The 11798-nt window shown below is 33.0% G+C and overlaps 1 pseudogene; it reads left to right on the forward strand.

Moving 5' to 3' along the window:
* The first annotated feature begins 508 nt into the window (after nt 1–508).
* Nucleotides 509–11329, forward strand: LOC107615985 (cellulose synthase A catalytic subunit 8 [UDP-forming]-like; annotated as a pseudogene).
* The last annotated feature ends 469 nt before the right edge of the window (nt 11330–11798 follow it).

Consider the following 11798-nt stretch of genomic DNA (forward strand, 5'->3'; position numbering starts at 1 on the left):
CCAAGTTTGGTGTTCGAGTAGGGTGGCGCTAAACGCCACCTCATCAGCGTTTAATGCCAAGCATGTTGAAAAGCCCCCTTTCTTTTTGAATTCAAAATTTTTAAATCCAATCTCTTGATTCTCTCCTCAAATCCCCAAATCCTCTCCCTTTTTCCATATCCTGACATTCCCTACTCCCCCCTCTAATCCCGTCAAACCCTCTTCCCCAAATCCCTCTTCCCTATAAACCCCAACTTACCCCTATAACTCCCCCCTTATTCGTATCCCCCCCCCCCTTTCTTCCTTTAATTTTACCCCCTCCCCATATATCCCAGTGCATCCCACCATTCTCTCCACTCATTATCCCCTTCCTTATCCACTACACTCCTCCCCTTTCAATGTTCCTTCTCCTTTCTTGCTCCCTCTAAACTTTCTGTTCTTTTCTCTTTGTTCTATTTTCTTTTTGATTGAGGACAAGAAAACTTCTAAGTTTGGTATTGTCGAACAAGCTCTTATTTTCCCTTCATCAATGGCACCAAAGAGTCAAGAAGCATCTCGGAAGAGAAAGGGCAAGGAACCGGTGACTGGCTCCTATGATTCAAGAAGGTTCCGCTCCAAGCTATATGAGGAGCACTTCTTTGAGCTCACGAGCAAGAAGAAAGTTATTCCGGAAGTTAAGTTTGATCTCAACTCGGATAAGTATCCGGAAATCCCGCAACAAATTGAGAGAAGAGACTGGGGCGTGATTTTCAAGCTGCACATCGAGGTGGGTCAATTGAAGGTCCAAGAATTCGATGGGAATGCTTGGATTACATACCGGGATGTCCGCGAGGTGAATAAAAAGGACAACCGCACTTTAATTTTATGAGAGAAAAAGTCCTTGATTTTAGTCTAAGGAGCGTCAGGGAGATCCTCCAACTACTACCCCCAAGTCACACTTTGAACACTTACAGTGAAAGGATGAGACGAGATTGAAGATATGATCTAGTACTTGCTGACATTTGTCTCCCGGGTGCCCAGTGGAGACTGGGTGCAAACGGGTAGCCGAAAAAATTAGGATAAACTGACCTCAAACTAGTAGCAAGAGGGTGGTTGGAGTTTATCCAAAGATCCATTATTCCAACAAGAAACCGCTTTGAGTGCATTGTGAACAGAGCATCATGATCCATTGTATCATGATAGGGTATGAGGTAGAGGTGGAGGATACAATTTTTCACTACAAATATACAACATTGCCTCCAACCCTTCCTCACATGCCAAGTTAGCTTTTTCGCATCTCATTCACCGCCTATGTGAAACCTCTAGAGTGAGTGTGCAGAAAACTTTCTCATCCCCATTGAGAGGCCAATTTCCAAGAAAACAATGGAGTATGCAAGGGAATATGCAAGAGTTCAAAAGAGAGATCAAGCCGAAGAAGCACAAGAAGCTCCACCATAACAAGAGCAACCCCTCATGCCTCAAGGACACTATTTTCTGCCACAAGAGTATTGGCAACAACTCACTGTATCTCTTGAGCAAATGAGGGTGAATCAAGATAGTCATAGCATCCTTCTCCATCAGATTGGGACTGACTAAGAAAGTCAGTGCCTCGAGCTCACCCAAGTGAGACAAGAGATAGGGAGGCTACGAGGACCACAAGGAGCACAACCGGATGAGGGGAATGACCACCATGATCATTTAGGTGGTTGAGTTCTCTTCTTTCTTGTTTATGTTTTGGTTTTTTGTTTATTTCTTTTCATTTGCATGATTTCTATTTTTCTATTTTCTTTAGTTTTTAGTTATTTTTTAGTTTAATATTTTTCTTAATGATACCTCACCCCATTGTTAAGGTTAGGAGCTTTGTTTATTTTGATAGATTAATACTGTTTGTTCTTATACTCTTTGATTAATGAATTGATTTATATTCAAGAATTGGCTTCGTTCTTCATCCTACGGATTAGGGTATATTTGAAAATAACCTACTCTAAATTGAATTCCTTTGAATCTTGAAAAAATTGGAATTAAAGCTTGAAACCCTTTTCTCATAATTCTTCAATTATATGGATTTAATGTAATACGTTACATATAATCGGATTATTTTTGGGTTCTTAAGAATTGTGTGGCCTTTAAACAAGAGTTTGAACTTAACCCTTTTAACACAATTAATTAATCAAGGAATTGACGATTGATTAGGCTAGAAGAGATTGAATTGCCAAGGAATTGGAATTCAATCACCTAGGATTTTCTATGAATAAGCTCTTTGCATGATCAAGGTAGAAGAAAATACTTGTTAATCCAAAAATCTAAACATCTTCAAAACCCTAACTCTTTTCTCATACTTATTTCTTCACACATTTACTGTTGCTTTCCTTAATTCACTGTTTTATGTTATTTGATATTCAAAACTCTCAATTTCACTTGTCTAACTAGAATAACCAATCAACCATTGTTTGCTTAGTCAATTAATCCTCGTGGGATTGACATTCACTCACCGTAAATTTATTACTTGGTACGACCCAATGTACTTGCCAGTAGTTTGTAGTGTAAAACCCGCATCAACCGCCATATAAACTGGAAATCAATAAATATGACGACAATTAGTTAAATTATTAAACATAATAAACTTCTTAACATAAATTATTAAAATGTACGTCATTGACTCCCATATCATCTAGTTGTTTCCTAAAGTGTGCCATAGACCTTCGCGGATATCTCGGTAGTTAGTGCTAATGACTCTACCTAAATTAGTTTAGAATGGTTATAATCAACATAATAACAATAATAATAATAATGATAATATTAATAATAGTAAAAATAATAAGGGCCATAAAAATAATATTATCATTGCTCAATTGGAACACCAACTACTGAAAGCTCATTGCGAGGAACAGGTGCTATAAACGGCATACGCTCCCATGCCCAAACAAAAAGCAGAAAAAGGGAGTCGTCTATCTCTTTACAGTTGTATTGCAAGCGATGCACAATACAACGACTAGTACAGATGTGCCAAACAAGCTGCCCCCAACTGTAAAGTCGAATGCGGTGAAAATCTCGAAAAAGAGGTAAAAACTTCGAGTTTACAGAATTTGTTAATTTATTTGGAAACACAACCGTTCTAAGCACGCATAATATGTGCGCCCGGACATATCACTCGACCGACTCCTGTGTGTCTAACGGTTTGGTGTCTCTGCATCGTCCAACCCATGCCAGGTTTACCTTCCCCAATGTGTAATCGTCTGGACCGGCGACGACCTAACAAAATTGCTAAGTAGTTCTCCACCAACAGCTCGTGATTGTTGTCCGTTCTGTCTATCACGAGCTCCCCATTAACCGATAGACCAAGTATATATGTGACGTCTTTTAGTGTGATAGTCACCTCACCAACTGAAAGGTGAAATGTGTGTGTTTCAGACCTTCATCGCTCCACCAAAACATTAAACAGTGAAAGATATCCTCTCGTTTCGCCTATTCGCAAAATGTGACGAAAACCAGTTGATACTAGGGCTGCTTCAACTATCTCATTATAAGTTCTAACGACAGATCAACTTTTTTGGACAACAAATTTCTAATAGCCTACAAAAATAAAAATAATAATACTAATATTATATTAATACTAATACTATTATATTAGAACTATTAAACTACTATTAACAATAATAATAATAATAATAATATACTAATAATATTATCATAATTAATAATATATTAATAATAATTAATTATAATTACCATAATAATAATAACAGTTACAGTGATAATAATAATTAATAATAATAACAATAAAAATAATAATAACAACAGAAACAGTATAATAATAATTACAATTAATCATATATAATAATAATTAATAATAATAATATATTATTCATAATAATAATATATTAATAATAATAATAATTTATAATCATAATAATAACAGTAACAGTAGTAATAATAATAATAATAATAAAATAATAATTAATAATAATAGTGACCATATTAATAATAATTATTATAAAAATAATAACAATCGTACAAATATTAAACTATTAATATATAATAATAATTAGTATTATTATTAATAATAATAATAATAATAATAATAATAATAATAATAATAATAATAATAATAATAATAATAATAATACGAACATTATATAGTAAAGGATTAACTATTAATTTGGTGTTCGAAAAATTTAGTGTTAATAAAAAGATTTTTAAAAGATGTTATCAATAAAATTATTTTTGAATGATTTAAAAATATGACAAAAATAATTAATAAATATTATATTTTTTGTACATAACAAACGAACTTTTATCTTTAGCAATCAATTTATCTATTAGGTCTAAATTTTTGTGGCAACATTGAATAAATATTTAGAAAATGCACAAAAAAATTCGATGCAAAATATAATTTTTTTTTTAAATATAGTCATTCACAATAAAAAAAAATTTTTTTAAATTCACTTAACAAAATATTACCAAATTTTAAAGATGAAAATATCTTATTTTTTTAATAAGATTGCAAAAAATTACATCAAAATTTGATCTCTAAAATTATTATTTAAAATATATATATTTAATATTTAGTTCTTTTTGTCGTGTTTTTAAATATTTCAGGAGGTTATTTGTCCTTAGCATCTTTTGAGATTTGTTTTGTCAGTTTTGTAAACTTTTGAATATTATTTTAGTAGTTTATTCTATAATAGTAAAAAATCTACTAATAACTCTAATAATAACACTAATAAATAAAAATTATTTATTCATTTAAGAATGATTCAAATATTTAATAATAATGTGTTCTTGAAATAATGTAAAATTAAGAACCGTTTCTTCTCTCTAATTTTACTCCTGATTCAAGCTTTTTCCTCTTCCGGAAGAACGATTTTACTACTTCCTTCCTTCGCTCACACAAAACGCAGAAACAAACACTTTCTCTCCTTCCTTCACGCAAAACCCAAAACACAGATATAAAGATCTCCTCATATACATGTGTCGAACATGCAAACTTGCTTCCTGCAAAACGCACCTTGCACTATGCTCTAAGAACATGCAAAACCCAAGTCGCGTTTCACGCCTGTTAAGGCAAAAAAGCGGTCAAAATTATAAGTCTTGTATGTATACACGAGACACATTTTACAATGTGGTTACACCTTCCTGCAAAATACAGATTGCATTTTTGCAGCAATCAATTAGTTTACTTTTTTTTTTTTTGTCAAACGTGACTTGTATTTTGCAAAACTGCTAATTTACAGGTTTACATTTTTGCATAATACACTATGTACTAATATATTTAAATTATACTATTTTTTATTCTATTATTAAATTAATTTCTGACATTAGTTAATAAAATTAATTATTAATATAAAATATATATAATATAAAATATATATTAAAAATAAATTTAATAATATTTTTAATATAAAAATAATATTTTTATTAATCAAATTATACGGCCCGTGACAAATCATTCGTACAATAATCGGTGTCGGTGCCACGTTTTCCACGCAGCAAGATGCATGTTAATGAGGAGAGCCCACTCCTCAGTCTACGTACATAGAAGTTATGTAAATTTTAATGATTACAAATTACTAAATATATTAATTTAGAATAAATAATTAATTTTTATCATAAAAAATTTAAATATTGACAAAATGAATCGTAACAAATTAAAATTAATTTAATATTCACAAAAAAATATTATATATTTGACAAAACTAACAGTATATTAACTTTGAGTTAACACGATTAATAAATTTTATTAATGTCTATTTTAATTTCTATTTTTTGTTATTTTTTTTTTTTAATTTTACTATTATTGTAATTACTACTATCACCACCATCTCTTTTCACCTTCTTCGTAATCTCCTTTAGAAAAAAAATTTCTACTTAAATAATAGGAGTGGCAAAGCGGGTCGGTCCGCCCCAACCTGTCCCGCATAGACCCGTACTATAAACAGGGTGGACCAGTCCGCCCCGCTAACTAAAATGGGTTCAAAATGCTAGTCCGCCCTGCTTTATGGCAGATTGACGGGCCGACAGGCTAGCCTACTTGACTCTTTTTTTAAAAAAATAAAATTCATTAAAATTAATAAAAAAATAATAATTAAAAAATTAATACAAATAAAAAGTAGTCAAATTATAATATAAATTTTTTTGCTATCTTTTTTTTAACTTTTAACTTCAATAAAATTGTTCAAAATAATATTTATCAATAGAACCATTTTTATTTTAAAAAATAAGTCACATAATTTAAGCATATATACGAAATTGTAAAATAAAATAAATAAAGTTAATAATTAAAAGAAGAATAAAACTAAAAATGAAAAAAAAAGTGTTTGAAAATTATATAATTATTAATTTTGTAGTAGTAATCACTCTTTTATTTAATAAAAAAAAGACAAAATAAAAATCCTTTGCCTGACGGGGCGAGGCCCGCAAATTTAGCGGTGCAAATTTGGCGAATTTTTTTAATTTGGCGGGTTCCAAAATCTAGCTCGACCCGTCTTTTTAGCGGATCGGCCCGACAGATTCGACCCATTTTACCACCCCTATTAAATAATCATCTTCAATTTATTAGCATTTTAATCAAATTTTACTCACATTAAAAAATATAAAAAGAAGTCAAATCACCCATAAATGCTAATTAAGGATGACTATGGATTTGAGTTGTGTGGTGGACGAGGACAATGACAGTGGAGTTACTGTTGTGGTTGTCGCTGAGGTGTAAAAGAGAGAAATTGAGGGCATGTGCACTACAAGAACAAAGGTTTATGGTCATATTTTTTTTTTGCCATACTTTAAAAGCATGGTTAAAAGTGGTCAATGACTATACTTTTGTGAGGGTGGCGATTGAATAGAGATTTGGCCACGTTTTTTTTGCTATTCTTTAAAAGCGTGGTGAAAGGAGTCAACGGCCACGCTTTTTTGAGGGTAGCAACTGATCCGATATTTGGCCACGCTTTTTTTGTCACGCTTAAAAAAACGTAACCATAGAGAAAAATAGGCACGCTTTCAAAGCGTGGCGATAGGGTTTTGTTATAAGGACGTTTTAAAAGCGTGGTCATTTCCTACTACTCTTTTGGCACGCTTCAAAAGCGTGGCCAAAAGGTTCCGGAAAAAAAATTCAATGAAGTCCCTTCAAAATTCTAAGTTACAATTTGCACAACACCATCTATCTACTCTTCCAAACTTTATCTTTCTCTTTCTTACAATTACCCTAACTAGTTCAGATAACCCTAAGCGCTCCATGAAGCGACGATTAACCCTAACCCTAACTCTGTCTTCATTATACAGGGATTCGCCATGAAAGAACTACCTACCAGACATCCTCTCTTCACTGTCCCTCACGAAAAACCCCTAACCGCGACGAAGAACCCCTAAAAGCACTCCGGGAAGAACGTCGCTGGCGCTCGCAATGCCTTCGTTGGCAATCCCTCTTCTGGCACCCCTAACCCTCCTTTGAGTTTCTTCTCACTTCTCTCACCACTCTCCCACAAGCTCACTTAATCTCGCCGTCGACCTCTCTCTCTGGTATATCGCTTTTCTCGCGGCCATTTTAGACTCAAGCTCGTCGCGCTCTGTCACCGTCGTAAGCTCTGTCGCGCTCTGTCACCGTCGCAAGCTCATCTTCTTACTTCGGCTATCAACGATTCCGTCGCCGTGAGTTGGTCCCTGGATAGGTGACTTTCATCTTCCTTCGGCCATATTATTTCTTTTTTAATTTCATTGCTATAAATCATCATTATATCTTGAATTTGTTGCAGAAAGTTGAGGTTGTTGCTGAAATATTTATTTAGCTAATTTTGTTTTGCTAGAAATCATATTTGGAGAATTGGAGTTTAAGTTTTTGTTTCTGAAAGTTATTATACTTGAATTTGTTGTTAAAAATTATCAATGAGCTGAATTTGTTGCTAGAAGTAAAATTTGCTGCTATATATAGAATTTGATGCTGAACATATCACAGAGTAAATTTTTTTGTTGCTGGAAGTAGAATTTGTTGGCGCAATGTTCCTGCCAGGGTTCCCTAAGATGTTGTAGCCACTGGAGGGAAATGCATGCTCTTAAGATGGGTTAGAGGTTAGTATTGTAACTTATGTTGCTTTTCCATTTTTTGTGTAGTAGCTTCTAGAACTAGTATTCAACCTTTGTATAGATGTTACTATTGCCTAACATTTCTCTTGTTTTACTTTGCTTAGAGGATGCCTTGAAGGCATTGCAGGAAAAGGAAAAAGAACCGGTTGTACCTGAACCAAAACCAGAGCCAACTACTGAAGTGTTTTTTCTTTGCAGCTATGAAGGATGTGGAAAGACGTTCATTGATGTTGGTGCATTGAGGAAACATTCTCACAGTCATGGAGAGAGACAATTTGTTTGTAACTATGAGGGGTGCGAAAGGGTAATGATTTTGTTACTTGGAACACACACATGCATCTCTTGTATCTATATATTGTTCTATTGATAAGTTGTTTGTGTTTTAGAAATTTCTTGATAGCTCAAAGTTGAAAAGGCATTTTCTCATTCACATAGGGGAGAGGGATTTTGTATGTCCTCATGAAGGTTGTGGTAAGGTAATAATCTATCCATTGAAATGGCTTGTTCCTTTTTTTTTAGGACTTTTTTTTCCATGGTTGTTGTTACATATACTGTTTTTAGTATAACAATTGTTGATGGATGACAAAACTTCTTCAAAGTTTACATTACTCTTCAGAATGGGTAAAATTGTGTTTGTGTATGTGTCTTGATTAGTCATTTACTATTTTGTTTTGTCTTTTGTAATTTTGTTAGAATCTTAAAAATCATGTTGTATGTGATTTTTTAGTATTGTCGAAGCTGAATACTAGGGATTTGGAATGGTATTTCTTCATTGTGTATGGTATTCAGCTTACAGATTTTCATTGTGCAAATTTTCAACTTTAATCATATTATAGATTTTGATTGCATATGAATCTAGCATGCTAAAAAGATTTTCATAGCAACTCTGCATAATAAGTTAGCTTACAGATTCAGATTGAAGTTGAATTGGAAGCTATTGTTGCAAACTGAGAAATTGGATAGACATCTTAGCAATTTCTAAGATGGCAGCATCTCTGATTGAAGGTACATCACTCACCAAATGTTCGTAGGAAGCATGAATGCATTTGACCAAAATTGCAGAACCTTTGCAGTGGTGCTGTGGGTGTAAACCTCCCACATCCGTCGCACCACTTTCTCCCTCTCCTCTACTTCCTATGTAATTCACTTCAAGTTAGTTCTATCAAAATTTTGTTGAATAATTTGATCAGTCTAAAAATTGACATAATTTAGTATAAAAAGGACTAAATTTATGTCAACAATCCTTAAAGTACTAATTTTAGCATTTTTGCATAAGAAAGAAAGAAGAACATCTAAGTTAGTCTTTCAAAGATATATACATATCTTTCAAAGTTGATGCTTTCAAAATTGACATAGTTTAGTTATTTATCTAATGTTCTTTGTTGATATCAATTTAATTCTTATTTCTTAAAATAAATAATCATTTTTTGTCCAAAATCTTTAAAAGGCTAGCTTGATATTCTGCATATAAAAACATACCATCTAATTACTAATTTTAGCACATCTCATAATAATTGTTACACCCTTTTACTTAATTAGAGAATAAAACAAAAATTCAATGAGTATCATAACTTGTGTCTTAAAAATCATGTTGTATGACTGCATCTCACTAATTTCTTTTTCTTTTAAGTATATAATTGCAATGGTGTTCCTAATTTCTATAGCTTCATAAAAGTCTCAATTGGAATTGAAATATAAATTTTGTTGTTTGATGAATTGATTGAGATGTGTTAATTGTGAAAACTCATATGTGATCTATGTTGGAATGTCAGGTTTGAAAGAGAGGGTGAACCATCTCAGCTTGTTGCTGTGGATTTCTTTGTCAGTACAGTGGATCCATTGAAGGAACATCCGCTTATCACAGTTAACACAGTGCTTTCTATTCTTGTTGTGGACTACCTTGTGGATAAAGTATCATGTTATGTATTTGATGATGGTGCTGCAATGCTTACATTTGAATCCCATGTGGAGACAACTGATTTTGCAAGAAAGTGGGTTCCATTTTGCAAGCAGTACTCGATTTAGCCGCGAGCGCCTGAGTTCTACTTCTCTCAGAAGATTGGCAACCTCAAAGACAAAATTCAACCTTTTTTGTGAAGGAACGTAGAGCTATGAAGGTATTCATTACATTACATTACATTGTTCTTTTTCCAAATCCAAATGGAGTATCTCATGAATCATGATTATCTTCCAGAGAGACTATGATGAGTATAAAGTAAGAATCAATGCTTTGGTAGCCAAGGCACAGAAAACACCAGAAGAAGGATGGATCGGACTATGCAAGATGGAACCCCTTGGCTCGGGAATAACTCGCACGATCACCCTGGCATGATTCAGGTATATCCATTCACCATTTGTTGAATCAAATCTATTGGCAGAGTTAAATGCCTAACTTCAAGGACTAAATTATTTTTGCCAATTTAAAGTGTCCTATATTCAAATGATTTTTTCTCTTATTTGCTATTTGTAGGTTTTCCTTGGACACATTGGTGCACATGACATAGAAGGGAATGAACTTCCTAGGCTAGTGTATGTTTCCAGAAAGAAAAGGCCAGGTTACCATCATCACAAAAAGGCTGGTGCTAAAAATGCATTGGTAAGAATGCTTAAAACTTTATCTGGATTAGTGTTTCATATCCTTATTAAGATCATTGAAATTTTATTAGGCCTGTTAATTCTTGTTTGGATTTATATGGGTGAGGGTCTCAGTAGTTCTCACAAATGCTCCCTTCATTCTCAATCTTGATTGTGATTATTATGTTAACAATAGCAAGGCTGTCCGGAAAGCAATATGTTTTCTTATGGATTCAAAAGTTGGTAGAGATGTCTGTTATGTGCAGTTCCCCCAGAGATTCAACGGTATTGATCGCAGTGATCGATATGCAAATCGCAACACAATTTTCTTCGATGTGAGTTTAAATCAAAACAAACTGTTTCAACAGAAATTTTGTATTGTGTGTGGTAGAATTATATAACAATGAAATAAGTATTCACAGCACTTTTTAACCTTGATCCATTTCAGGTTAACATGAAAGGACTTGATGGAATTTAATGACCTATGTATATGAGAACTGGATGTGTTTTCAATAGACAAGCTCTTTATGGTTGTAGTTTGCCTTCCATACCCAACTTACCAACATCTCCTTCATCATGCTGCTGTTGCTTCTCCTCAAAGAAGGCCAAAAAAGATGTCTCTGAGATTTATAAAGATGCAAAGAGGGAAGAACTTAATGTTGCTATTTTTTATATGAGGGAGATTGGGGGAAGAGTGAAGAACTTGATGTTGCCATTTCCTTAAAAAATTAATTAATTGACTTTAATTATTTAATATAGTGTAGTGGCTCTGTTACTCTGACTCATTAAATACCTTGTTTTACTGAAACCTGAAAGCATAGAATTGAATTGAATTGAGAGAGGGAGAGAGAGAGAGAGAGATTTATTTTGTATTTGAGTATTAGTTTTTTAATGTATAAAACAATTATAGCAAAAATTATATATGTCACTAATTATTGTTTGATTTGTCTTATAATAACAATTGCGTACTATATTTATAGGTTTGGTAATGAAAAAAGGACTAAAAATTTATATTATGCAGCAATAAAGTTAAAGTCAGAAAAAGTTTTTCTTTTTTAAATTTGATAAGGCTATTGCCACGGTTTAAAAGCGTGGTCGTATCTCGCTATTGCCACTGTTTAAAAGCGTGGCCGTATCTCTCGCTATTGCCACACTTTAAAAGCGTGGTCATTTCTCTCTTTATTGCCACATTT

This window comes from Arachis ipaensis, chromosome B9 (assembly GCF_059453495.1).
Source record: "Arachis ipaensis isolate K30076 ecotype BB chromosome B9, ASM5945349v1, whole genome shotgun sequence".
NCBI classification, from domain to species: Eukaryota; Viridiplantae; Streptophyta; class Magnoliopsida; order Fabales; family Fabaceae; genus Arachis; species Arachis ipaensis.